The sequence below is a fragment of the Vanessa tameamea genome, chromosome 7 (genome assembly GCF_037043105.1).
Source record: "Vanessa tameamea isolate UH-Manoa-2023 chromosome 7, ilVanTame1 primary haplotype, whole genome shotgun sequence".
Classification (NCBI taxonomy): Eukaryota; Metazoa; Arthropoda; class Insecta; order Lepidoptera; family Nymphalidae; genus Vanessa; species Vanessa tameamea.
In genome coordinates, this window is record NC_087315.1 from 567,764 (window position 1) to 594,462 (window position 26,699).

Sequence of the window (26,699 nt, forward strand, 5' to 3'; positions counted from 1 at the left end):
ATTATATTTTTTTTATAGACTTAAATTTACACAAAGTTAAATGAATTTAAAATCGCTTTTGATTTTCTTCTCTGAGTCTGAGTCTGAGTGTCTGTACCTTACGAGTATACATAACGTTTTAGGAACGATATGGCAATAATTCTATTAATTACATTTACTACTAAGATAACTTTTGTGTAACGTAAGTTTATGGGGGAAGGTTGAGTTATGACTCCGATTTACTCAACTGCTTTACACGGGACGCCCGGTAATTGTTTACGAAATTTGTGATGAAAGAAAGAATTCATTATAAAATAAATAAATATTATTTTCTTATTTTTATACCAATAATATAGTATACACAATACGTACAAAATGGGAGTAGAGAGCGTCGGCCGAGATCGGGCACGACAGCACAAGAGAGCGTTTGTCGTTAAACTCTCAAGCGCGACCAAAGAGGATTAAAAAAAAACTATTTTCAAATTGCAGTTATTTTTTTTCGTTTTTTTTTCACAAACAGCGATTGCATGACGTTCAAAACGTACGACTGAGTTAGGTGTCCAATGTATATATATATATATATATATATATATATATATATATATATATATATATATATACCTATGTATGTGCCACTATACATATGTACATAAATATGGTGATGATAATCTGAAGAAAAGGTACTCAGACATTTTATCGCTGTTAATTATAACGTGTCTAATCAATCGTGAACTTTTAAAAAGTAAAATTTTAAAGTTAATTGGATGTATATATAAAACTAAAGCAAGTCCTCTTCTTTTTAGGTTTTGAAACTTGGAGTAAGTTTCAAAACGCTTCATTACGCAGACTGGTGGATATACATATTAAAATTTCGTTCAAAAAGTTTTCCTCGCGATTCACCCGTCGAGCACAAAATTACCTATTATAAACACTAATTTAGTACATGAAAATTCCACTTGTTTGACTCCACGTCAAGATCCAATATTCTAGCCATTAGACCCTCTCAGCTTGTTGTTAATTAATTTTAGTGATGTTTGAATTAATTTTATACATATTTCCATTTCTTAAGCTTAATAATACTTGTTCGAATAATTAATTTTAATTTGTTTATTTGTAATTTTATTACATGCGCTTATAAATTTAATTAACTCATTCTTGTTTAAGTTGGCAATACTAACTATATATTTTTGTGTATAAATTTAAAATACAATTAGTTTTCTAGAGAGTTCTATGTAGGAATTTTATTCTATTGTGTATCGTTCAGGCCGGATTATCTATTAGGCAGAGTAGATTATCAGTTCTGTATCAACTTGGGGCCCCTACGCAGGGTATAAATTGCGAAATAAAATTCGTTGTTAATATAATTGTAGGGATAAATATTTCTCCTGTTTGATTAAGATATAGAATATCTTTCTAATAAAGTGAACAAACACATGAAACACAAAGAATAAAGTTATTACGAAAATTTAATAACAGTCAAAATGGGTAAAGGGGCCCCGAGACATTCTTCGCCCAGGAGCAACATGCTGAATCTGGCCTTCATACAATCCGGTCTGTTAATCTGTACATCGAAAAGATCGTAATGCCATTGGTTCTCATATGGGAAGGATCATAAGGCCTGCATCCCAAAAAATGTACATCGAAACGTAAGAAATAAAGTTGCCATAACTAGTCAGGCGCTACATTATCTAAGGTTACACTTTTAGTAAGTGGGATCCATTAATTTGAATAACAGAAAATTTGCAAATAGCGCCTCCTGAAGTCGGATGTCTAACTTTGCCAGCTGATTTTAATACATTTTAGGGACAGTTTTCATGCTTAAATATATTTTTCCTCACTTCCTTCAAGTCGTGTCTGAAAGCCTATTGGATTATGAGAGCCCTCCCACTCTAATATAGAGTACGTCTACGTATGTGTGTGCACGCACACTATTACACTGTTATATGTGTATACGCAAGTCTTTGAGGTTGCCGAAATACGGTCAAGAGGACAGTATACTGTACCGTAGCATCAATCATTATTTTCGGATGCTTTAAACTTCTTAGTGGAATAAAAACTTAAAAATATTATAAATATAGTAATAATTTTTTAAGTAAAGTAAATTTAAACATTGCCTCATCGGACTTATCGACATAGTCCTCCACTTTCTATAAGAAGAAGGTGGAGGAACAGTATACTGGATAATGAGACATACAGACAGCAGATTTCGTCACGATGTATTCCTTCACCGCCGAACACGAAAAGTATTACAAGCACAAATAGAGCTCATAAAAATTTAGCGCACAATTAAATTTTTCCTGGATTTGAACCCGCAATAATCGAATAAAATACACTAGTTCCAACCACTTGGCCATCTCAGCTAATAAATACGTAAACGCAGTCAATGTCTAAACAAGTAATAATTTAAAACAAATTGCATATTTGGCTCAATATATCAAGGCAAGGCTTGCATCGTTTCGTACGCAATACAATCCAGTATATTGCGACTCGTTTTCAACTTCTAAGCAAAATTAGACCTTGTGCCTGAATACATAGGGCTTAAATCAATTTTTCGTTTATTAATTTAGATTTATTTGGCGCTGATTTACAAGTTGCTGAAATAAATGTATCTATGAATAAACACTTATATTAAGTAACTGTATCAGTAAGTTGTATTGTAGTCGCTTCTGAATTCGGACGGATAGTAATTTACCCCCTGGTGCATATTACATAAAGTATTTATATATTGGGTTATTCCACCCGGCTGCTCCGACAGACGTAGGTTCTCTCACGATGTTTTTCTTTTGGCGCCGAGCGCAGGATGCATTACAACCACTAATTAGGTGCATTTAATTTCAGTACTACTGTCCTTTTGACCTCAAATCTTCGGTTAAGTCCCGCATTCTAACCACTGGAGCATATCGGCTAATATTTTGTATAAATAATGACATAATTACATATAATAATCAATATCGTGTCCAGTGCAGATTTGCAACTACTTTTGGTTAATATCTATCTACACAGCTGTGATTTCATTCTAATTATTCTTTACAATAATATTAGTACAACTGGATTTGTAAAAACTTTTTGTATTTCACAGCTCAATTCGTGAGTAAGTTTCTAGGCTGTTTAATAACATCACTAATAAGAATTTATTTATAGTATTATACCGGATAGTTGATATACAATTATAAATATAATACTGTTGTACATTTCTTTATTTTTTTTTAATAATGTGTTATTGAATGTAAGTTTTTCTTTTCTCTCGTGTATGTACAATAAAGAGTTATTATTATTATTTTTATTTTCAACATTTAATGTTTCTCCTCTTTCGAGGGGGTTAAAACCTAAAACGCGGGCCACAGCCAAGCGTTAAGGAGTGTTTATATTAAGAACGTGGACGATGTAGTTGAAGATGTTATAAACTTTCGGGTGATACGGCAGGTGTTAAGAATTGTGGCTTTCTGGAGCATGTGGAGTATATATGTTGGCATTTGTAAGGTGTTCAGACTTTTTGTAAGGGATTTTGGTACGATACCTGTCGATGAAAGGACTATTGGGACTATGTGTACTATTTGTGCTTTCCATTGTGTTTTAATTTCTATGGCAAGATCTTGATATTTACTTAGTTTTTCTGATATTGTGGTTTGTATGTTATGTGAATTAGGAACAGCTATGTCAATCAGATAAACAACTCTATTGATTTTATCGTGAATGGTGATATCTGGCCTATTATAATGGATGGTTTTGTCAGTTATTATTGTTCTATCCCAGTAGATTTTATGGTTTCTGTTGTCTAATACACTTTGTGGTTTATATTTGTAGTATGGTTTCATTTCTGTTATAAGTTTATATTTGAATGCTAAATGTTGGTGTATGATTGCGGCCACTTGATCATGTCTATGCTTATAATCGGTTTGTGCGAGAGATTTGCAAGCCCCCGTTATATGCTGAATAGTTTCAGAGACTGTGTTACAATGTCGGCATAAGTCAGTTGGTTGATTGCGATCTTTCATGATGTACTTCCTATAATTACGAGTTGCTATTATTTGATCTTGAATAGCGAGCATAAAACCTTCGGTCTCAGGAAACAGTTCACCTCGTTTGAGCCATTCGTTCGACTTATCTTTGTCGACGTAGGGTTGGTTCAAATCGGCTAGATGCCTTCCATGTAGTGTTTTTCCGGCCCATGCCGACATTTGTTGTTGTATACTTATGAGGTTTTCATTTACTTGAGTGTTTTTGTCATGTAAGTTTAGTGGTGTAAGTTTTTTATCTATTTCTGTTGCGTGTTTATGTAAAGGTGAGTGTTCGGATTTAACATGGAAATATGCTCTGAGTGATAGGATCTGCTTATTGTGTAATTTTTGTACGTCTATCAATCCTCTTCCTCCTTCTTGTCGAGGTAATGTGAGCCTCTGGATACAAGATTTTGGATGATGTTTCCTATTTTTAGTTAAATGTGTGTTTATTGTGCGTTGCAATTTTTTGATGTCGCTTTTTGTCCAATGTATTATTCCAAAAGAGTAAGTAAGTAATGGTATTGCATATGTGTTAATAGCTTTTATTGTATTTTTAGAGTTGAGATGTGTCTTTAATACGAGATTTAGTCGATGAGAGAATTTTTTAAGCAATTCTTGTTTTATTGTCGTTTGTAAAATTTGCCTAGATTGTTTAAAACCAAGGTATTTGTATGTATCTTGTTCATTCATTGGCTCAATTTGTTCACCGGTTTCAAGTAGGTAGTTGTTGTTAGTAAATTTTCCTTTCGAAATTGACAGAATTTTGCACTTATCGACTCCAAATTTCATTTGAATATCTTTTGAAAACTGTTCAGTAATTTTTGCTAACTTAAACAAGGTGTTTTTTTCGGTTGAATAAAGTTTTATGTCATCCAAGTACATGAGGTGCGATAAGGTATACTGGGAATTATTACTGTAAAGTGTAAATCCTTCATTGGTTTCATTCAATAAATGTGAAAGAGGATTGAGGGCCAAGCAAAACCACAAGGGGCTAAGAGCGTCCCCCTGAAAAATTCCACGTTGGATGCGGATTGGTTCAGAAGTTAAAGATTTCATGGAAGATTGTTTTATTCTCAGTACAGTTTGCCAGTGTTGCATGGAATTTTGAAGAAAGGATATTAATTTTGGGTTTATTCTATACAGTTTTAAAACATATATTAACCAGCTATGTGGAACCGAATCGAATGCTTTTTGATAATCTATAAACATAGTATGAATGTCTGTTTTTGCTTTAGCGGCACTATTTAAAATGATTGCGTCAATAGTAAGTTGCTCTTTACAACCTTGACTATTTTTTCGACACCCCTTTTGCTGTTCGGCTAAAATATTGTATTTAGTTAAGTGTTTATGTACTTCTTCACTTATGCAAGCTGATAGAATTTTATATATGGTTTGCAAACAAGTAATTGGACGGTATTTATCTGGATTTGTAGTATCGTATTTGTCTTTAGGTATTAAATATGTGATTCCTTGTGTTATGTATTTCGGTAGTAAATGCGGCGATTGAATAAATATGTTTAAATACTTGTGTAAGTATGAGTGTGTGCTAGTAAATTTCTTGTACCAATAGTTATGAATATTGTCTGAGCCTGCGGATTTCCAATTGTGTGTTCGTGTAATGACTTCTATGAATGTATCTATTGGTATGAGTTCAAACTGCATCTCTGGAATATTTGTAGTCGTTTCATTAACCCAGTCTGTGTGTTCATTATGATGTACCGGGTTTTCCCATCTGTTAGCCCAGAATTCACGAAATATTTCTAAAGGAGGTATTTCTAGATTTTGGTCAATATCTTTACCCGTCGATATTAAATTTCTATAGAAATTTTTTTCGTTGTTAGCAAATTTATTGTTTTGTACTTTACGGGCTGTACATGTCAAATACCTCTTGAGCCTACTTGCTGTTGCATTGAGTTTCTGTTTCAAAGTATCTAAGAAGTGTTCTACTTGTGTGTTTGTGTTTTCATGTTGTGCGTGTGTTTGGTATTGTGTTTTGATGACTTCTACTGCAGCTACTACTTTTCGGTTTCTATTTCCCCTAATATATTGTGTTAATCTGCCTATGTTGGCTCGTAATTTCCCTATCTTATTTTCTAATCTTCTTTGCCAACTAGGTTTTCTAAATGATTTATTTTGATTACTGTTTAGGTTGCTTTGGGTTGAGAATGACATTCTGGCCCCATTACATTTAGCTGCAGTCCATGCTGCCGAGTAAATTATTGTTTGTAGAGTATTAAAATCAGTATCAGTGTTAACAAATTTTGTTAGTATCATTGTATTTATGTATTTTGTAATAAAACTAAACTTTTTAGATGTCTTTTGTTTAGGGATATATGGTCTGCTAGTTGGTTCGGTACTACAAAAATGTTCTTGAGCACGTAAGAATGTATTCTCTATTTCAAGGTTTACTTCTAAGGTAGTATCGAGTATAGATTGAGTGCTGTTGAGTCGTTCCATATCGTTAATAAAGTTGATCCCGCCTGTAGTTTCATCATCGATAGGTGTTGCTGTAGTAGAATTAGTGCATGTAAATGTAGTGTTTTGTATATTTCTAGATTGCAAGTTGATTTCTAAGTTGGATTTTAGTGTATAGTTGGGTGAATGGATGTTTTCAATGTTACTTTGTTCTCTTGTTTGTACCTGTTCATTATCTATGTTTTCGGCTAGCGTATGTGTAAAACGTAATTCATCAGCTACTTGTTGTTTAATTAGAGTTAATCTATCCTCTTTTATATATTTGTTATTTATTATGGCTCTCCTTTGATCTGCTAATCTTTGCTCTGTAATGTGTGCAAGCTCTGGGTGTAAATTTATAAACTCTTCGTGTAAACGTGTCCTATAAGCAGTCTTATTGGTCTCTAAATGTGTGACTCTGAAATATATTTTAATAATTGCTTCATTCCATTCGTTTGTCCATTTCATGCGTTTTCCTGATAGTATCTTATTGGATGTTTGAAGATTTGTAGAGTTTTGTTGTACTTGGGTTTGGATAACTTGTAATTCTGCTTTAACTTCATCGTAAATCTGATCTATTGTTTCTTGTGCTAATAGTTTTTTTTGTATAATAGCTCTACGCTGGTCGCCAATTCTCTGTCTGCTTACTTCCATATGTGGATATTTGTCTATAAATTTGATATGTAATGAAGAAAGATATGAGTTTGTGTCTGTTTCTAAATTTGTAAGATAAAGGTACGTACGCAGGATAAACTTATTCATTTCTGGACTCCATTTTTTACGTTTTTTAAAGTTACTGGTGATGGGCTCGGGTTCGTTGACAAATATTGTCTCCTGCGCAACATCCGCCAGTTGTGCACCGTTTGATGATGAGTGTGACGAAGACGCACACAAAAATGGCGCTGAAGATGGTATTGATGGAAATAGAGATATGGAGGATGAGTAAGAAGTCTGTGAGGTCTCTTCTTCTACCGACGGCATATTTTCCTGTATATTTTTATTTATTTTGGACCTAGTTATCATATTATTCCCACGAGTAGCTGGGGACCTAACGGTCAATCACAGCAGAGCCCCGCATTCACTGTGATAAGGGTAAATTAAATTAGAGGTCCCCTAGTCTCTAAAGTTCGCATACTTACGACTAAGCCCCCCCTTAGCCATGGAGCCCTCGGCGTATGCTGTTCCACCTTGGCTTGGGTTGTATCTCTCTTGGTCTGTCTTCTCATCTTAGGCCAATCCGACAGGAGTAGCTCTATCGGTATAGCCCTAAGAATCATTGAAGCGCGCAAGCCCCATCACGTCGGCAACGTAGAGATACGACGATGGGGTTATTATTATTATTATTATTAAATATATATCTATAATCGTATGAAGGCCTGGTCATATCTCACAGATAGACATATCACCTTATTCCAAAGCGGGTTTCTTGACGATGCTGCTGCAACAGCAACATTGTCGATGCACATAATATTTGGTTCAAAACCTTTGCAAGTATCTTTTGTTCTAATTTGTATTAAAAATTGTTAACATGACAGATAACATTTTAAATTACTTATATGGTGCTACGTTTAAAAATGTTATTCTAATTACCATAAAAACAAAATAACACACAACAAATTTCAAGATTATTTATAAACATATACTGTATAAATACAATTAAATGATTTTATCGCTTATTTTAATAATTGTTGCTTAATGTAATTAAAATTGAATACATAAGAAGTACCCAAGAAACGATGGAAGGATTGCGTGAAAGACGATATGGTTAGAAAGAATGTTATTAGTGAGATGACGTCCAGCAGAGAAGTATGGAAGAAGAAGACATGCTGCAACGACCCCAAGTAAAATTGGGATAAGGGCAGGAGGATGATGATGATGAAGAAGTGACCTGTGTTTGCTGGGCATTAAAATCTGATATATTTTATTTTAGTTCTACCAAGAACGATCCACTAACTCGCATTGGAGCACCGTGGTGCAAATAAGCCCCAAAAACCTACTCCTCAAAGGCAAGAGGAGGTTTTAGCCCAGCAGTGGAACATTTACATAAATCTAAGACAGTTTCAAACATATTTTCGCTTTCGCCCGCCACTTCAGTCTCTTGTAAGGCGTAGGTTTTAAGTATTAAAGGTAAGACCTATGTCAATTTTTAGGGTTCGATCTTGCTATATAATAACATAATTTATTATATTTATAATGTGTTATAATTATAAAGAGTAATTTAATAAAAAAAAAAGTTAATAATTAATTTTAATGACTTGTATAATTAGTTTCTCATGTCATAAGTAGTTGTATTATAATAGTAAAACATGCTAGAATATATTCAATGCAAAATAAAACAAAGTTGATGATAAAAAAAACACTTTATTATGTTGGAAAAATTATAAACATATTTAAATCTATTTAAAGCTTTGAATGGCATTATAAACATTACATTACATCATATACAAAAGAATCAGATTACATAAAAACTGGCTTCTCATCCCGACTTCGTCCGGGTAAAATGAGAACTTCATTTGCTTCCCACTGAATTACACTCAATATGTACAGACACACGAACCCTACAGAAGAATTACATTTATAAAGATGGAAGAACTATTTCTGACAGTTGAATTTGTATCCACAGACACAACAAGATTGATTGAAAATGAAACAAAAATATAATTATTGTCTATGGCACAGTTTATAAATAATAAAAGCTGCATCCTCATTGGCTATTTAAGCAGAGATTACTCTCGGATCACGATTCCAAATTTATAAAATGAATGTCAATGAACTAACACATTGTCAATACAGCTTAATAAACGAATACTCTAAATTGCTTACTTATGAGTAATATACATATTATAAATAAATTAAACATGTCTTTATTGTATAAAAATAGTTCAATAATAAACCATATCATTTTCAATTAACCTTTATTAACACTTTACAATGTTATTTGTTTATCATCTCGAGTTTTGTCCTTTACTTACAAATAGTGTGACTGATTCGATACACAATTTCCTTGCTTTATTTACTTATTTATTAATTTCCACAGATATTTAATGAAACGTTCATATTGAGATTACAATTTCTCAAACATTTTTGGTAATCACTTTAAAAAAAACATCGGTTATAACGGTTTGGTACCAACATGGTCGAAGTCAATTTCATAATGCCTTGGTTAAGTACCAGGGAGGTTTTAACTACCGTCCCCCTTACCGTTATTTGGCGGTGAGTATTTTAAGACGCCGATTTTCATAACGGTCAATTTTCCGTTATTTCTTTTCTTTGACATCACCTGTGCCTGGTTTATTATTTCACGTACCTGAAAATAAGAGGATAATTAAAATAAGCTGTATTTTTAATTGAACTATTGCCTCTGAGGACATAATATCCGTTATCTAAAATTTAAAAAAAAACTGCTGTACGAATCATGAAAGCCAGGAATGGTGGCGAATGCTAGCATGTCTCCATTGAAGAGCAACCTCGATTGTATGGGCGAAAAATGACATTAATTAAATTTTTTTTCGTAGTTTCAATTCTTGATCGAATTACTATAACGAATAAAACTATTCATCGTTAAGAAGAAGAGGAATAATTATTCTTTATTCTAAGTCTAGAAAAAATGTGCCACCAGTTGGTGGGTAACTGACGATCAAGTGGTACCGTAGCGGAAGCGAAACCTAAGTTTTAGTAACATGGTTATTTAAGCCTACAGTACGCAGTGATGTGTAGTGGGTACATTGACTACCTGGTTAGTCTACTGGCTAGATAATCAAGCCATAGACCCCGAGGCACTGGGTTAATACACCGTATTAATATGGCCAATAAAAAATATTGAGTTTTTGATAAAGTCTCAGTCGAGCCCAGAGTCTGGCAGTGTTTGTTTGTTGCACTTTCATCTCATGAGAGGTAAGAAGAGCCGCGGGCCCAGCTCACCGCTCCTGACGTATATAACCATCCCATCGGGTTCTCAGAATCGGGGAATATAGGGGTGCATTGTGAATTCGCAGATACTTGCACTATTTTATACAATTGATACGTCGACGGGCAAGTGTCACTATGGATAAAGTTTTTTAACGATTCCCTTCATCGTCAGTGCGCCATCAACCTCAGGTATGATGTTGTTAAACTGTACTTGTAGTTATACTGGCTCATTCCTCCTTCGAAACGGAACATAACGATACTAAGTATTGCTGATTTTGATAAAGAATTTGTATACTACGTAATTTAATCTCAAACACGTAAGACGGAAGGTGTATTTTTTACGAACAATTTGAAGCCTTATTGATATTGATTTAGAGTTTACTTTAACATTGTCACTGCTTCTTTAATTGTGTTGTTATTTGAGCATTCATAGTGCAGCGGAGCTGTGAGAACAAAATTTACTCCACGTGGACACGATCTTCAGACATGCGACATTGACTGCAATAATGAATGTTAACATTGCCTGCCTTGTGTTTCTAGTGGCTAGCGTGTAAGGTCACAGATTCCAAAGTCCTGAATTAAAACCCAGGGTTACCAACAAAAAGTTACCGGGTTTCTTTCGTTGAGAATTTCGTAATAGTTATAGTCGGCAATGTTTACACTCGCATGTCCTGGATACATCTCTAATGCTCATCTGATTTATTTTTAGTCCATTAATCACGCGAGGAATAGGTGGTTGAGGTATAAAAAGTATTTAATAAATATCACGTAATGAACGGACGATTCCTTAGTAGAGCGAGGGAATACTTGTACACTATAATACGTTCTGTGGCGTCGGTCGGATTATACAAATCGGTCAGTAGGACGAATATCGTTGGTCTATTTTCAACATTACATGATTGGGTCGAAAATCGAATGACAAATGCAATTCTCACCGAACAACATTGCTTTTCGGATTTCGCTCTCTTTAAACCTTGAATTTAATTAAATGCATAAAATTTCCGTAGTTTAAAGTTTCATCTGTATCTTCGATATTGCAAAATGAATAATAATTATATTGCAGTAATTGGCTGCATCCTGACGAACTTAATAAACTTTAATCAAACTGGCTCTATCAGCTACTCGTATCCAAGGGTAGCACTTCCGCACACATGAGATAAAATATTTATTATCAATTATTGAAATTGCATGCTATAAGAGCTCATTCAGACAAGCGGTAAATACGATGGCAAGCCATGTTGTAATCGTGCGGTTTGAGCTGCAAAATTTTGTGATTTATATTGGGATAACGACGATTAGTAAGCGATTGGTTCATAGACGTAACATTGAAGTTCAAAGTTGAAAATCGAGGAAGAAATACTTATACAAGAACAGTTTAACAGATTAAAAAAGGCATCAGTGTGTGCATCTAAAATTTAATAATAATTTAATAATTATTCCGATGCTATACGATTTTGGAAACGTGAAATTGACGTCGTCAATAAACGCACGCTACACGATAAGTTACATATAACATTTAATTATTATATTTAAGATTATTTCATTTTCGAATGACATTCTAAATGTTAATTTAAAAAATAACACGATCGATAAATTCGTAATTCAAACTTTTATAAATAAAAAAACCTTTAAGTCTGAATAAAATTCTTTTATCTGTGGTAGGAACCAAAACGGTTATGAGCTACTCATTTTCGTAATCATAATTGTATAAGAAGAAATGTAGTAACGATGTGAATATTTGGTGCTATTTAGTAGTCAGGTGTGGTGTTACGTATTAAGTTACCAAGGGCAGATCTTCCGGAGCATATAAAACACGAGAAAGTATAGTTTCGACAGTCGGCCTATTGCATGCGTTTCAGACCAGTTATCGATGCAACCAAGCAAGACTCGAGTTCATTGCCCTAACGTCTTCATATATAGACGATATATTAATTATTTTTTTAACAACTATGAAACGCTTAGCGTTGTTTTATTGAAACTAGCGTTCGTCGAAAATCGAAAATCGATCTTATGGACGTCTATCAAATGCTCTAAACGCTAACAATGAACGAAATGACAGTTGTTAGATAGTTGTAGTAGTACGGCTTTTCAAATGCTAGCAAAAATAAATCAGAAAATCGGTTGGTCATAGTAGACAAGATACTAAACTATTTCTATAAAGATAGTAATGCATTTGTTTTTGATTTATAAAGATTTAATTACAGCTCAACAGTGTAACGTTAAATGAAACACGTGACTTCAAACCTAAGATTATCGGTTCAAATCTGAGCAAGTAATACTGAATTTTTATGTGTTTAATTTATGCTTATAAATCTTCTCGTGCTCGCCAGTCATTCACTGAATGTAACTTTAGTGGTTGTTTAAGTCTAACCAAATAAATAAGGGACGTAATATCTCGTGATTGGAACGTTGAAAAGGCAAAAGCGGTATCTATTTATTTTAGATCAAAGGCTACGAGTGGAGTTGACATATGATCAGGAGATCACATCACATATACAAATATAATCTACATAAATTAGAAATGCAATTTTTTTCTTTATAAATTTATATTTAACAGTCTGCTTAAACGAGTATCATTATAACAGATAAGATCGCATCAAAAATATATTAACATAAATTATTAAATTGGGTTCTAGAAAATTCAAGCGAAAAATAACAGTTCAGCCACGAAAGGAAGTTAGTCAATAGTCCTTGTTAGAATTCAGTTACGTTTTATTAATTCGCGAAGGTTTGAATAACAAATCGTTATCCAATGAAATACCTTAAATACATTGTTGATTTAATATTGATCTATATGGCCCTTTACAGCATATGATTTAAATGAATATTATCGAAGATATTACAGATTCAAAAATTGCCGAACGTAGCGTTTGCGGTGGTACCGGCCGCCCGGGGCGGGGCAGCGTGCTATAGTCACGTCGGAGGCCGCGGTTCTCCCTGTAGCACTTTGAATTTAGCAGCGATCGGAACCGGTTATTATCGGAGCTCTCTAGCGAGGGAAATAACAATCCATACTTCCATACTAATATTATAAATGCGAAAGTAGCTCTGTCTGTCTATTTGTCTGTCTCGCTTTCACGCCAAAACTACTGGACCGATTTAAATGAAATTTGGTACACAAATAGTCTAGAGCCTGAGAAAGGACATAGGCTACTTTTTATTTGGAAAAAAAGTGCTGTAAAGGGTTGAAAAGGGGGATGAAAGGTTGTAAGTTGATGAAAGTATTGTCATGTTTAGAATTTTTAGAACTAGAAGCATAAAAGTTATATTTTAGGCTGTACACTTATAAACTAACATATCATGGCACCCACTCAGGAGCGAATTTTGGATATTCTACCCCTAAATGCGTGAAATAGGGGTTGGACGTTCGTATGGAATTTTTTAAGCTATTTTTTTTTATGAAACTTTATTTTTGGGATACTAATTAAAAATGATTATATACGTATTTAAGTGTTTCTTGATATTCTACCTCTGAGAGGATGAAATAAGGGATGGAAGTTTTATGGAAGTCCGTCATTTTTTAAATTAAAAACAAAAAACTGTTTTTTGGGATACTGATTAAAATGAGTAGATTCGTATTTAAGCGTTTCTGGATATTTTACGCCAAAGGGGAGAAATAGAGTTTGACATTTCGTATATAGGATAGTTTGGAAGACCGTCATTTTTGAAGTTAGAAGCATAAAACTTTATTTTTGAGCTACTGATTAAAAATGAGTAGTTACGTATTTAAGCGTTTCTTGATATTTTAGGCCTAAAGGGAAAAATAGGTGTTAACATTTCGTATTCAGGTTAGCCTGGAAGTCTGTCATTTTGAAGTTAGAAGGTCGAATTTCTGGATATTCTACCCTAAGGGCTGAAATACACACCAATGTGGTATACAAAGAGGTATTACATTAACGTAACATTTTAAGTTAATTTGTAAATATATTCATATTCTACGCGGGCAAAGCCGCGGGTAACGGCTAGTATACATATATAATGATTTATTCTTCTCTGTGCGTCAATCATGTGCACGGTTTTAAACTATCGACGCGCTATCGTAATTCCGTTGATTATTTCAACTTTTTTTTCAGGTTTATTGAACTCAACAGTTGAAGTTAATTTAAAAAAAAAACTTGTTAATTTAAATAATTATTATGTTAGGCATGAAGCAAATGCTATTAATCTCACTTATTTATAATAAAAAAAAAAACATATTAATAGATCTCATCGATTGAACGAACGATGTTAATAATAATTAATAATAATAATTTAATAATTAATCTATATTATAGTTACATAAATATTTTTTTGTCACGCAATTGTGAACAGGATGTAGTTGACGTGTTAAGGTCATCAGTAATTATGTTAATAATAATAATCTTACTAATTATTGCTCTTTAAAGCGCTTTTTAGCTTTACAGCTATTTAAATTTATTTAAATATTTAGACGTTATTGATTACAAGCAGCTGCAAGGTATAAAATGCTCTTAACATTGTTTGATAGCGTAAGAGAAGACATTCACGATGGCGACAAATATCTATTCTAATATTATAAATGCGAAAGTCTCTCTCTCTGTACTGTCTGTACATCTTCATGCTTAAGCCGCTAAACCGATTTGGACGTAATTTGGTGTGGAGATAGTTTGAGTCTTCATGTACATAGGCTACTTCTAATTCACACCTCGAGGGAGTAAGATGGAGCGAGACGGTTTGTGTGCTATAGTTAAAACTGTAAATTACGCGCGGGAAAAGCCGCTGGTTCAGCTAGTTTAAAAATAAATTACTCGTAAGTAATAGAAACTATATGAATGTAATTATAAATCTGCCTTACATAAGAAAAATGCTGTGACAACGGTAATTAAATGAAATATAGGTTATATGAATACATTTTAAGGTTTGTATTCAGTTGGAGATGACCGCAAAGATTTAACTATTCCCTTGACTCTTTGTATTTAGAGAATAAATTATTTACGCTGTTCCGTAAAACGACTTTAATTATTTATACTATTTAAGTCAATGGGTTTCCGTATCGTGTTTTTAATTTACCGCCTAATTTTAATCTTATACAATTTTAATACTCTATTAAGAATATGTCAAATCACTAACTCCCTGATTTCTCTAATAGGAATGGAATTTTGGCTATGTTGACCTAATTAGAATTTTGTTCAAATCGTCTTATTCAACAAAGAAGGATTCAATTTAGTTTACAATTGGTGAAATAATAAAATAATAGACTCACACACACACATACCATAGTGACTCTCGCTCCACACGGAAGCAATCCAACCACACCCCTGTGTGTCAATGGGTTACGTCCATTTAGTTTAAATGGGACCGTCTCTATAAATGGTAATTATTGAATAAAATACCACGATCGTCGTTAATTTTGCGATACGTCTTCTAATAAAAATATAGGTTAAATTGATAAACTAAATGTACAAAAAAAACATAGGCTAAATTGATAACCTTCTTCTTTTAAGTTGAATAAAATGTAAAATTTAAGACCGAGCGTCAAGAAAACGCAATTTTTGTAACATAGATTATGAACCCATTTAAAGATGAAAAATATTTTGTTATTGTTTTCAACCAGGATTAAGACTTGGATTAAGAGCTCCATGTATGTTGTTACGGCCAGATTGACATCTAAACCTTTTTTGTTTAAATAATATACTTAAAAATTAAATTTAATATCAATATTTTAGTACCTATGAATTAATTTAAAAAAAAATCTATATAATATAAAAATAGTTAATTTTATCGTAATTTAATTGAACGTAATTATTATTCTTGATTTATACTGTTTTAACATATAGTTTAAATAATTAGGTTTCTTTCAATATATAATAATACAGCTATAAAAATTAATGCAATGTAAATATATCATCTTGCCTATAATGGGCGAAAAGTAAAAAAAAAAAACTACATTTTAATCAAATAATTTCACAAGCAGATAGAATGAATATATTTTTATTGAATAAATATATCTTCAAAGTAAATACAACAAATAAGGCTTAGCCGTTTAGTTATCTTTTACAGGCAAAGAATTCATGATATTTTTTTTGTACTATTAAATAAAATAAAAAATACATTTTACTATTACGGCTGTCCTTTAAATTTTTTGTCCGCTAAAAGGTGCCCCCTCTTTATTACCCGTTTCTCATAAATGGTAAACAGGACGGCAATCTGATATAACAAAGATACAAAGAGAGCTGACCTTTTCCGAGGCTCGATGGTCAACAACACTGCAAATTTCAAACAATGACATACTGAAAATTTCTGTATAATAGAAATCCCCCTTTATTTTTACTATTCTGACCCAGCATTTGATCTCAGGTCGATAGCGTCTACACGGTACAGTACAGTCTTATAAACTAATCACAAGTCCAACGACGCCAGCTGATTATAAAACAAACATTATTATTTACATAAGACGTAGTAACATTATTTCCTTAAATATATAAATAATTAAAACAGTTTCTGTGTAAATGACCGCGTTGATTGATGGCAAGAATACCGGCAGCATTTACTATTGTTATGTTCTGCCAGACACGATTTCGGATAACATATATATGTTATATTACAAACAGCGTCATGCAAAGTAATTTTCTTACTCGTACTTAGTGCTAGTACATCTTCCATTCGCCTCATGTATTTTTTATAATATATTTTTCGAAACATCGCGTAATATCTTTGAAAGTACTCGTGTAAATAACAAAATGTATATGGTATTTTTATTTAGCTGCCCGATTTCGATTCGGTTCCGACTTTGTACGGATTAAAAAAGAATTATATTTATAGCAGTACCAATTATACAAATTTCATCAAAATCGGCAGGACAGCCGTTTAGGAGAAGTTCATTTTCATACACATTACTAGGGATGTTATGGATATGTCATTTCAGATTTGGATACGGATGTGGTCATATGAAAAATATTTTACCGGTTTCAGATACGGTTACGGATACGAAATTATTTCAGATTATCCGATTGCTTCGGATAGTTCCGGTTACTGATATTGGATTATTTAGGAATTGTAAAAGAAAAAAATTACAAGATATTAATTTGATGTTGTTTGTAGGCTTTTATTTAGTAGAAGGTGTAATCACAGAAAAAGAAATAAAAGCTTTAAAGTACAATTAGCTAGTCTCTTCAAGTGTTAGTAGTAGTTCTTCAATACTATGCAAAACAAAATTATTATAAATATCTTTTTTATTGGGTTCAGTTACGGTTAAGGAACTTAACTGTAAGTTACACATTATTATGTCATTCATTACTGAACTCCATTAATATATATTGTTCCATTTTTACACAAAAATAATTATAACTATATTCCTTTTCCATGAACCTTAACTTACAAAACTGACATCACAATTTTTCATGTATCTGTTACTGTTATAACAGCGTTAGCCAAGAAAGCGACGGAACTAACAATTTTCTTTCGAACTAGGTTGACATTAAGAGCTAACAACACGCTATTTGTTCTAAACACACTATTCAACAATCATTACCTACATTAATGTTATATAATATCAAGTTAAACTCTTTTAATATCAGTATGATTGTACAAAAAGTTTTAATAAATATTTGCTATATTTAATGGAAGAAGTTTAAATATGTCGCGAACCGCTTTTGTTTCTGAGAATTATTCAGTCAATATTTTGAATCCTTCTTTTAAATATATTTTTGTTTCTCTCTCGGAAAAAGGCAAAAGTATTTCAACATACAGCCATGACAGGGGTCAAGTCGAGATAAGTTGGTTTTTTCAAGAAAGTAAGACAATGGCAGAGGTCACTCTTGATAACAAGTCTCGTGTCTTTAAATGTGAGTGCATTGACCTTTTTAAATAAAACTGAATGAATGAACGAAGGTTATAGACTCGTACCTTTACATTGACCTACAAATTGCGCAGCAAAATATTAGTCTGGCGAAATGTTGTATGTAACGTTTGTCCTGTTGCCATTGAAACATATTAACATATTCTTTACACAAGAAGGTTTATTAAAAACAATTTTGAATTGTATTTTATTAAGATCAAATTCAACAAGCGAAACTTGGCATATATAATATACAACGACAATGGTTCAGTACCAAAGTGGTTAAGCATGATGATAAGCGGTTCCCAGTAATTGGTAGTTATAGAGGCGACCTTAGACGTTGTCATTAAAAAAAAAAACTGTAATTGAGAATACCACAAAAATGTTCGAACCTTGCAAATTAATATTTTAATCTCAATTTTTCAGCAACGATAATGATCGCATTTGAACAACTTATTGGACACTAGTATAACATACAAGTTGGCATGGAAGTTTTAACATATATATTATTACTATGCTATGTCATATAAAATGCCGTATTACAAAATGCGTTGAAACTTAGCGAGTTTTACTTGAAAAATTGTTACCAAATTTATGAACTACTTTAACTAATTTATGTCTATGAAATATTTCGTTTAGGCAAAAATATACGGACGAATGTACACATTTAGGTTTACCGAATTTATTCCCAAAAAAAAACAAAATAATTGTTTAATTTTATTATTGATTAAAGATTTTAATTTGATATTAGAGTTTGTTTGAACATGCTGGTCTTAGGATCTATATTAGTCCGTTTTGAAATAGTTCTTTTTGCGTAAGTCAGCTCGTATATTGAGAAAAGTTTTATATTGTACAACATCCCGTTTCGACATAAGAGGGCGGAGCAGTAACGCTTAAAGTAGAGCAGCTTGTTGAATAGTATAATATAAATATATATTTACGTATATTTAATTGTACATAACACAATTTCCCCTGGGGAATGAATAATTCGACCGTCATAACGTTTAAAGGTTGGGCGAGTAATTGCTTGAACAATTTAGTTCGTGGGGACATGACATTTTCGCTCCAGGAATAAAAATTATATCGTTTATCTCGAAGTAACTGTTGTGACAGGCTTTTGGGTATATTATTAACGCCCGTGGATCTATTTTTGTCTGGCAACTTCATTATACTATGAAAAGGAAAGTAGACAACACAGCTAGTATATTTTTTTGTATTTTTCGTGTTAAATTCTCTCGACTGACGTTCGATTTTCATAAAAAAAAAATCGGGGAGTTCGTTCAAAAATAGATACTTACAGTTTAACTTATTTAACAGTCCGGCCCTTTATTTAGTGAGGCAACCCATTTGCGATTAAATAATATACATATTACCTTTTTTTGTTTTTTTTTTTTTTATGGTATATGTTGGCATATGGGCCACCTGCTGGTAAGTGGCTCCACCGCCCGTAGACAATGGCGCTATAAGAAGTTTTAAGGTAAGGACATTGCCAATACGCCACCAACCTTGGGAACGAAGTTGTTATGGCCCTTGTGCCTGTAGTTACACTGACTCACCCTTCAAATCGAAATACAACAATACTGAGTACTGTTGTTTAAACTAACATATAATCTTTGTCATCTTCAAATAGCAGACGAGGATATATAATTCTTATATCGTGCCTTCTATTATTCTTTATTTAATTTGTAGGAAATTAACAAATGTTAGTCATTATAATAAAATTATTGTTCCTAACAAAAAGTTAATAATTCATTCTTAACATCTATGAGTTACAGCCAAAATACTATATTCTTAAATAATTGTAATCTGTCGGAGTTACTTAATACAACCCATTGAACAGTCATGTCAATATATCCAACTTAATCTGAACACGAAAAGTCACTTGAACGTAAATAGAATGCATGAGCGAAAAAAATGTTTGAAATAGATTCAAAAATAAATTCCTGATAGAAATGTATTAAAGGCGTGCTGTTATTTACCCAGTCAAGTCAATTTACCTCGGATTAAGCTTTTAAAATAAACATAAAAAGGTGGTTTTAGATACAACGTAATAACACAAATAAATAAAAAAAATATATTTTGTATAAAAAAATACATTTGTTTATTCTATAAAATCAAACCAAAATTAAAAAAGAATTTTCTATATAAAAAATATTTGTAATCGTGATCCCAAATAGGTATACCATTCAACTATCAACTTTGTTTCCAAAACCCAACATGATACTCATTACGGCTGTTAATTTTAGTTGTCAAAATACGGACAAGGACCAATAAGTTTTCGAATTATTTTGATTAAGGCTACGTGTGGTCGATAAAATTTTGCGGCTCATTAGTGATTCTCTTTTGTTTGATTATTATTATCAACAGGACAGAATTTAATATTATATTTTGCGCAATTATCTGGGTTAGAAACTCCGAGCGCTCTGCATCTTCTTCAGTTTTATGTATATTGGTACAGTAGTTTTGTTACTTAGACATTAAAAAAAAACAACTTTTTTAGTACAGTTTATATGATTATTTTAGCATTTGCATTAAATTTAAATTAAGCTAAAAATATATATGACTAATAAGTATATTTGAACAAAGTAGCAACGTTTTAGTATGCCCATTTAATATGATTGATGTCAATGGAAATTATAGTTGATAAATCCAAAAACAAATTTATTCAATAAGACAGCATCACAGTTAGTTACTGGTATATAAAGTAATAACTACAACTAGTTCGGAAAAAGAAATACTCCGGGTATTTCTTTTTCCCAGAAGAACGGTAGAAACAATTTCAGCTGATTGTTCTTGTTAATATTTGTAACTGCTTACAAATAACAATTATGAATATCATAAAGAAATAAGAGGCGAACATTTCATTCACAAAGTGTAATATATATAGACTAATCGTTTTACAACCTTTTCGACACAAACGTTTTATATTTAACATTTTGGAGATTTAGTAAAAAAAATAGTCCGTGCGAATTAATGGATGAGTTTTATTATTATTTACTTGGTGTTAGGGTAGTTGCACATTTGCAAGTCCGTCTGAGGAGGTACCACCCGCTTATCAGATATAATATCGTTGGAACACAACAATACTAAAGTTTAAAATATAAATATTAAAGGTGAGTGGAACTAATGGCTCAATCAATATTAGTTCTTAGCTGTCTGTTTTAGTTCGGTGAAGCATTGGCGATGTTAGGAATGGTTAATATTTCTTACAGCGCCAATGCTTAAGAGCGGTTGTGGAAGCTTAACACCGGGTGGCTCATTTGTCCGACCTATGTGTATAGTAGGTATAAACAGTTTCGATCACAAGGATACTAGAATGATTAAGGCTTCTTCGCAGAACAGTGACCACATGGTGACATTGATCATACCGATTTTTGATAATTTCATAGAAATATTATTTGTTCTGAGGAATAACATTACAAATGCATATACTACTAATTCAAGTCGACGTTCAAAACCTATTTTTTTTCGCAAATTTATAATCATTATCACAGAGTGTCCCAGCTCTCGACCAATGATATCGCGCCAATTTGATATAAAGCGTTGTTTATTTGGTTTTTGTCCTCTTTTGGTTGGAAAAGGCTTTAGATACTCCATGTTTAGGTGAGCGGAGTTGACAGGATACGAATATACATACTAACAATAATGACTATATATTTACACCATAGTAACAAAATAACAATCGCAGACTAAGGTAACATACGACGTTCAGTATGAGTTTGTAGAGTTGAAAATCGTATACGCCCTTTTGATTCGTAAATACTTTATAACTTAAAACATTATCGGTCTTACTAATAAACGTTGTATAGCGCATAAATAACTTATTGCTCTCTTTCTACCATCAGTAATTTAATATTTGTAAGAGCAAGACAAAGCATTGTATAGCTAAAGAACCGCTAAAAACTATAATACTAATATTTGTAGTTTATTTATTAAATGTTATAATTTTATTTAGTAAATGTTGCATATCACTTTTCGACATTTCTACTTTGAGTTTATAGTTCACTCTTATAGAAAAACGACCGTTAAGACCTAATTGCAGTGACTATGCAAAATTATAATTATAATTCGAAGTTAAAAATCAGATTGAAAGAGAATATTATATAATAAAAATATTATAATGAGACTTACCAAATGTTTAGTTGCGAAATACATTTCGGACCAGGTTTACGACGAACAAAAACGGATTCACTTGAAGCGAATCGAAAATCCACCGAATATTTTACGACTCGAATTTGACGAATTCGAACAAGACGAATTGTTGCTACACTTGCTGTCTTTTCTTGACAAAGCATTTTTATGCACACTCCTCTTCCCGTCTAAAAATCTGTCGAACACTTGTCTTATAGTTGAATGTTTTCTGTCGAACGGATTTGGAAACATGTTTACTGGTAACGCTTCGTGCGTGCCGTGTGACGTTGTTTGAGCGAGTGTGGTGGCGTGGTCGGTTGGGGGAAGGCTCGGTATCGCTTGCGAAACTATAAGGTCAAGTGTAAATGCCTGTAAGAAACTTGTCTGCGAATTATTCTTATTTTAAACTAAAAGATATAATTTTATATTATATTTCTTTGTTTATTACATGTGGCTAAGGTTAATATATTAATGGATTTGTCTAATATTGGAGCGGAAAGTAGGTTCAGCATTATAATGTAATGGATTTATTATTAATAAAACTAGGTAATATAAATAGTGTAATCTAATAATGGACCATCATCATCATCATCATCAGCCCATATTTGTCCACTGCTGGCATAGGCCTCTCCAAATGCACGCCACTGTGGTCTTTCTTCGGCAACTCGCATCCAGCTCCTGCCAGCTGTCTTGCGCAAATCGTCACTCCACCGTGCCTGAGGACGTCCTACACTACGTTTGCCGAGACGCGGTCTCCACTCTAGAACACGTTTTCCCCAACGGTTATCCGTTATACGACAAATGTGGCCAGCCCACTGCCACTTCAGCTTACTAATCCGGTGGGCTATGTCTCTACGGACTTCACATAACCCTAATATGTGCCACCTAATTTTCCCAAGTTCGACCTCGAGTTGTGCTAGATGCGAGTCAAGCCGTAGCGTGCGTCCGTTGTACGTCGCCAGGGTCACTCGGTTGTGGTGGCCTCCCGTAGCCCGGTGATTCTTAGCACCCCCCGCCCCGCCGTTACCATCGTCGCCACCGTGACGAGGAATAGCGGGACCGCCGGGTACTGGGGAATGTTGCTTACGTGTGTTCAGCGTTTGTAGGTATTGCCCATAATCGCCACGTTGGGCAGGCGGGTTGGCGATCGCAGGACGCAGCTTCTCGCATCGGTGATGCTGCTGCCCGTCACCGGCCTGTGGTATTTAGCTACGCCAATTTTTGATAGTTATACCGCCATCAGTCTGTCGCCAGAGCCTCGTTCGCTGGTCGGCAGGATGCACCACGAGCAGGTGAGGTTGGCTTGGGGCGCTAAGGTGTAGTTTGCGCCCCCTTACATCCCACAATAATGGACCACATATTTTTTATTGGTCACTATTGCTATAAACATTGGCGACATAAGAAATTATAACAATTTCTACATCGCCAATGCACCACCAAACTTGGGTACTGATATTTTATATCCCTTGTGCCTGTAGTTCCAAGGAATTACTCACTTTTCATAGTGGAAAACAACAATAAGTAATGTTGCTTACTGGTAGAAAACCTATATGAGAAGATGGTAACCTATAAAGCCGAATTGCACAAAGCCGCTCCCCCAAAGGTAACTGTAGATGACAAGAGGAAGATCTTTGGACAGTGTACCTTATTGATAATATGTTGATCGATAAAAAATAAGGGCGAATGGTAGTAAATATTTACAGTACTAATAATTAAATTATCTGATTAGAAGGCTGAGTGTACGATACGTATTACACGACGAGTACGAGGTTTAAGGGTCGCAATAATTTGGGGTGCATTTTAAGTCTAACGTTTTACTTCTTTTGCAGCCACTGTCTATGAACTAAAAGAACGGCTTGGTAATCTCCTTTCGAAAAAATAATAATTAAAAATTACTACCTACATAGTTTTAAATAATTTTATGTTCACATTATTTTTCGATACGTTTTGTGTTGTTTCAATATTGCAATTCATTTACGGTTTTATTTACTTTTAGGGTTCTTAATTTTTGAATTTTGTTTAACAGCTTTATATTATATCATTATAGGACGGGTCCTTTATCTTTCTATCTTACCTTTCATGGTTACATTATATACGGGTCTCAAACAATAACAAAAGCAGTGTTTTTTTGACCGACTTAAAATGTTTTTCGTGTCCCCGTACGTGTGGGCGCTCTTTTACCAGATATTTCTCAAACAATTTTAATTATTAATTTATGCTGATGTAATGTGTTCTATATATTATTATTGTTATATATTTTATACTATGTTGTCACAAGCAAATGTCACTTAAGCTGGAAAAACTTCGTGTAATCGTAAACACCATCGAAATCATAACCAATATATGTAGAATTCATCTTCAGTTATGATTAACCCGAGATAAAATATTTGTGAGTCCGAATCGATAAGAATAAAAATGAATGCGTGTTATAACAGTATTATTGGACGTTATTATTTATTATGCTAACAAATAAATGCTATTTATGGATGAAACATTTTAATTAAACAATACAAGGATAATAGTTAAACAATAATTAGTTTACATACCTTATTATTATTTATGCTGTTATTGTATTATGGAAATATAATATGTTTATTATTATATATTATACTCATGCAATTACTAACAATTAATAACAAATGTTTATGTTTTTTTTTTAATTTTGTTATGGAATCGCAAATGTCCTTACATTGGTGGCGGTGGTGATCATTATCATCAGACAATTTGCCTTTGCGCCAAACTATACTATAAAATAAAAAAATGTATTTGGAAAATATTCTAGATATTCAACTAACTTCTATGTTAGTTGAATATCTAGAATATTTTCCAAATACTTTTTTTTACTTTATAATTCCATATACTATCATTTTTACCACAAAAAAAAATCTTAATTAAAACGGGTGATTTTTTAATAGAAGCTCTATTTCTGCCATTGCACTAATTTGCATTTATTACAGAAATCATTCTAAAAGCCTTGAGGCGGGAACCCGTAGATATGAAGCAATTTTGGTACCTTTTTAAGTGCTTACATTAATTTTACTCTTACTTTGACCAGTAGCTATTCTTTTCGAGTAAGTCTTTATCTTCCTATACTATTATAAATATCTTTGAGGTTTCCTAATTATAAATATAAATTATCCAAACTGATACTTAGTGTAAAAAAAACGAAATTATTTATATTTTTTATTCACAATGGTCATATATGACCGAAAAATAAATGTCGAAAAGCTAATCCTACAACGTTACTTGGTCCGATTGAATTTTAACCATTTGTTTAGATATAAAAAAGCATTATTAATAAAGAGCGTGTATTTATTAACGCTTTTATTAATAACTTTTGGAGGAATTCGCAATTGTTATTTCTGTTTTTTTGTTTCATGCCCAAGACATTAAATATATAACTGAAAAATAGTAGCAAGAATTTTCATGTTCTTAATGTATGTTCCTAATTTATTTCGTACTTGGCGGTGAAGAAAAACATCATGAAGATGCATGTGTCAAATTAATTAAATTCATAGAGCTGCGTGGTGGAATTAGCTTCAAGCCTTCTCCTCAAAGCGAGAGGAGGCTTTAGCCCAGCAGTAGGATACAGGCTGTTATTTTTATATAAAGTAAAAATAAATTAGATAATGGCACTGTATAAATTATTCAAATCAAATCAAATCAAAATATACTTTATTCAAATAGACTTTTGAATACAAGCTTTTGACAAGCACTGTTGAATCGTCATTTAACAAACTGTTTAACACCGGCTACCACCGGTTCGGAATGTAGATTCTACCGAGAAGAACCGGCTAGAAACTCAGTAGTTACTCTTTTTGAACATCTAAAAATACAGTCATGTTAAATACAATTATACAGGGTCATTGGCAACCCGACGCACCCCCAGGAGGTGATAGGGGCGACCACTCGAGACAATCTCAATTCTAAGGAAAGTCATTGGTGTGCCATCAACCCTGGGAAAGTAGATGGTTTGTATCTTGTGTTATAAGTACTGGCTCATTCGTCCTTCATACTGGAACACAACAATACAGATTACTGTTGTTTGGTTGGAGAATATGTGATTAGTTAGTGGTACTCAATCGGTCAAATAAATAAATTCGCCAAGTGAATTAAATCATAAATAGAAAGGCAACTAAACTAACAAAGACATAAATAATCGGTCTTCATTTAAGTTAACTTTTCTATAGGTTATAAATAAATGATATCCATTAATTGATGAAGTCACTACAAAAAACAATAATTTAAATATGGAATGCCGCTTTGAAAACAAGAAAGTCGTGTCCGGTTTTGGACGTCGTTCGATAGTGACGTGATCGTGTTGTTTAACGATTTTCAATTTAATAATGACGTCAAAACAATGGAAAATTTATAGGACCTAGTTTGATCCCCGTCTATTCTGAACCGAGCTGTAATTTCGGATTCTATAC

At 33.0% G+C, this 26,699-nt stretch overlaps 1 long non-coding RNA gene across 1 annotated transcript; it reads right to left on the reverse strand.

Annotated features, from left to right (window-relative positions):
- Window positions 1-8,784: 8,784 nt before the first annotated feature.
- Window positions 8,785-22,621, reverse strand: LOC113392210 (uncharacterized). The gene is made up of 2 exons (XR_003368390.2): window positions 22,270-22,621; window positions 8,785-9,741 (listed from the first exon to the last, which is right to left on the reverse strand). It is a non-coding gene; the product is annotated as an uncharacterized LOC113392210 (long non-coding RNA).
- Window positions 22,622-26,699: the final 4,078 nt, after the last annotated feature.